The sequence below is a fragment of the Passer domesticus genome, chromosome 3 (genome assembly GCF_036417665.1).
Source record: "Passer domesticus isolate bPasDom1 chromosome 3, bPasDom1.hap1, whole genome shotgun sequence".
NCBI classification, from domain to species: domain Eukaryota; kingdom Metazoa; phylum Chordata; class Aves; order Passeriformes; family Passeridae; genus Passer; species Passer domesticus.
In genome coordinates, this window is record NC_087476.1 from 69,585,925 (window position 1) to 69,589,744 (window position 3,820).

At 44.7% G+C, this 3,820-nt stretch overlaps 1 protein-coding gene across 3 annotated transcripts in view; it reads right to left on the minus strand.

The window, feature by feature from the left end:
- Positions 1-3,520, minus strand: part of EDARADD (EDAR associated via death domain) — a 28,513-nt gene extending 24,993 nt beyond the window's left edge. For 2 of the 3 annotated variants that reach the window (XM_064413789.1, XM_064413790.1), the window contains exons 1-3: positions 3,444-3,520; positions 2,868-3,030; positions 1,503-1,572 (exon numbers count right to left, since the gene is read on the minus strand). The gene's annotated coding sequence lies outside the window, so the exon portion shown is untranslated. The remainder of the gene's footprint in view (positions 1-1,502; positions 1,573-2,867; positions 3,031-3,443) is intronic. The other variant, XM_064413791.1, reaches the window with a different exon arrangement.
- Positions 3,521-3,820: the final 300 nt, after the last annotated feature.

A 3,820-nucleotide genomic window follows, 5' to 3' on the forward strand; every position in this document is an offset into this window, starting at 1 on the left:
ATTTGTAGTTAGTTTTTCACCACCAACAAAAACTTCCTAAAAATGCACTTCCTCCCTGTAGTTTGCTATTCTTTATTTTTTACTGCATTCTATCTTTCTTGCTTTTTTCCTCACAGTCACTGTGAAAATATTGCTGTATTTTCTTATTAAAACTTTACCTTTTTTACCACTGCACTGAATCTTACAGTATTGTTTTGCCATTTGCAGGCCACGCTCCTGAGACAACCCTAGACATCCACAGGTACTTTTCAAAAGATATTTGCACCCGTTGCTGCAGACTTGAGCATTGGTTGTGGTTTTAAGGCAGACATCAGTAGGTGTGGAACAAGATGTCAGTGAGGCATGACTTGCAAGGAAACATAACTTGTATCAGGACAGAACGGGCTGTACAAGCTCTTCACAGCAGAAGACCTGACAGACCACAGAACTCGTGCCCTGGCCTTGGCTGCTTTCTGTACTGATGTCAGATGGTTTACTGAAAGTTCTCACCCACAGCTGTGCCTGGCTGTATCATTTAAATCTAGACCACCACAAGATGTTCCACTGCTCAACAGGCACTGCCCTCCCAGTGCCGCTGTTTGCCTGACTTAAACAGAAGTTTGTGACATATTGATTCCTCTGGTTTACTCTCCTAAGTTTAGGAAGGACTCCTTCAAAAGTTAATTTGGAAAAATCAATAAAGGCAAAAAATAAATAAAGAAAAATAAATAAAGGCAAAAGTTTCAAGGGCAAAAAGTTTCAAAATAAAAATCCACATTTCAGATTACTGAAATCTAGCTCATGAACTTGAAAAAGCAGTTAGGATTTATCAAGTTTCTCCTAATGGGAAATGTGAAACCACCCTTTTTTACCATGTATGTTCATTTAAATCAGTCCATAATAATCTCTAAGATCCATTTTTGGAATCCACAGTTGATGCCCATAGGTCATTATTCCTGTCTACAACCAGAGTCTATAAGCTCAATTCTGGCAAATAAGAGCTGTCTAAAAAGTGCCACTGGAGGTAATACAGTAAAACTTGCTGGACTTGATCAGTTTCAGGCCAGAGGCAAGTCTGGTAATTGCAGATTTGCTGCATCCACTAAATGACTGTCTCTCTCTCCTGCACCCAGATCTGTGCCTATGCTAGAGAACATCACAGAGACATGAAGAAGAGGTGACTCTGGTGTTCTGTACTTAATTCTTATTTAAGAATAAAGAATAATGTTTTTAGTTCCTGTGTTCAAGGCTTTCTTTGCTTGTACATAGAAAGAAAACATTAGTGCTTGTAAATGAAACTGTCAACATGTGTAACAGCAGCACATATTATGAAATCACAGATGTTTGTTCCTATGACAACCACTCTGAAAAATTAAATATATAGGCTAGACTCTTCATGACCCCAGCAACCTGTAAACTGTGATCATCCCTCTCCCCAGTGAGAGCTTGTCCTCAGCCCTTGCTGAAATGTTATAACATTGTGGCAAATTTCTTTAAAAGAAAGAGTCTTAGTAGACACTCACAGCTTTGTAATATGCTGTTGGGTTTGGATTGCAATTGTAACGCTGCTTCTTCTGCAGATCTTTTCTGAAACTGATTTCACACAGAAATCCTATATTAGGATTTTTATGTTTGGGGGTTTTGAGACATTTTTATACCACTAGTAAAGTAGCATTCATAGATTTAAATCTGCGCTAAAACATAAGATTGAAAACACCCTAGAATTTAGAAAACTGTTAAGCTACATTCAGCTCTGCTGTCTTAGACAATACTCACCTATAAAAGGAATATTTTTTTTACTGCCTCTTAAAATTATCCATTATATATTTTTACAGCCAATTCCTTATCTTCTAATATGGCGGTAAAAAGCTAAACCACAACTGACTTCTGGTACAAGCATTTCTGTGGTGAAGAAATAAAGTACCCTCTGTAACTAACATAAAGTGTTCTGAACTGAAAACTCAGTGAACACTAAGACTTAAAAATATGATCATTTACTTCTAACTTTTAGAGTACTTTATGTAGCCAAGTGTGACAAGTGTTTTATTCTTCCAAGTTTTTAGGGCTTTTCTAAATAAATACTCTTGATGGAAACTTTTTTCCAGAATCAAAGGTACAAAATGTAAACAGATACAATGAATTCACCTTAATCTGCTGAACAGAAACAGTTTCTTTGTGAGAAGTACAAACCACTTGTGATAAAGTATGCAGTACTGATACTGAGAGCAAACTATGGCAATGTAAACATTAACATTAGCTGTTCTGCTAATTTCTTCTCAAGTATCTCGCTACTGTATTGCTCCACTGATGCTGGAAGTAGGAATAGGTTCTCATTTAGTTGTCTGCTCCCAAATTACAGTTTGTACTGCCCGTATTCCAGAGAGGAAAGAAAGGAGCACTTACATCATCTCTCTGGAACCAGACTAACTACTGCCTACTTCATCTTATGGTCTCTGTAATTCCTAGACAGCATTCCTTTGAGACATTTTCAGTAATGCAAAAATCTGTGACACACTGGCCCCTAAGGACAAATGTAATGGAAAGCTAATTTGAATTAACTGGTAAGTAAATAACAAAGGTCAATCTAAAAACTTTTAAGCCCTCTGACATAGTTACCCTAGACTTAAATCTTGTCTCCCCACTCCAGTAAAGGGGTATTCTCCAAATGAAAGGGTATAATAAGAACCTGAGTTAGCATCTGAATTGAAAATAAAATCCTAATTTCAGCTATCCTGCATATTAAACCAGTGCAACACTCAAGTTTTTCACAGAAATACGACTTCTGGCATTTCTGAATTACAGATAAACATTTAACTGTTGGGAGCAAAAGGTTGGTTCTGAGCTGCCCCAACAGTGGGGCAGGGGTCCTGTGGCCCTGCCCAACTCACCCACTGGGGCAGCACGGCTCCAGCCCGCTGGGTCACACTGGAGAGCACTGGGATCTAGAGGGCCAAACTGGTTTGTACAGGTCTGGACTGGGTTGCACAGATTGGGCCAGGCTGAGACTGGGGTTATAGGGAGGTCTGCTGGAACATACTTGGTTTGTTCAGTCTAGAGAAGAGAAGAGTGAGGGGAGACCTCATTATGGTCTTCAACATCCTCACAAAGGGGAGCGGAGGGGCAGGTACCGATCTCTTCACTCCGGCACCAGAGAAAGGACTCAAGGAACTGGCCTGAAGCTGAGTCAGGGGAGGCTTAGGTTGGATAGCAGGACAAGATTCTTCACCCAGAGGGTGACGGGGTGCTGGAACAGGCTCCCCAGGGAAGTGGTCACAGCACCAAGACTGACAGAGTTCCAGAAGTGTTTGGACAACACTCTTGGGCACGTGGTGTTACTCTTGGGGATGGCGCTGTGCAGCGCTGGGAGCTGGACTTGGTGATCCTTGTGGATCCCTTCCAACTCAGGGAATTCTACGATACTGGGCTAAACTGGGTTACACTGGGATGGACAGCGATATACTGGCCTGGACTCAGTTTAGGCCGGGACGAGCGGGGACCTGCTGCTCCCGACAGGCTCCGGCGGCTCCTCCCGCCCCGCGCCGCCGCCCCTCGCGCGCCCCTCCTCACGCGGCCCCGCCGCCGCCGCGCGCACGCGCCCAGCCGGCCCCCCGCGCGCCGCCGCCACTTGTTTTGGAGGCGCGCGTGGTCCTCTCCGATTGGGCGCCGCCGCCCCGCCCCGCCCCGGCCCCGGGACCGCGAGGGGAACTACATGTCCCGGCGTGCCGCGCGGCGGGGGCCCGGGAGCGGCGGGCGCTGGAGCGGGGCGGCGGCGGCGCCGCGGCTTGGCAAGAGGATCCCGGGCGCGCGCGGCGGTGCCGCGGACGGGTCGCGGTGAGCGCGG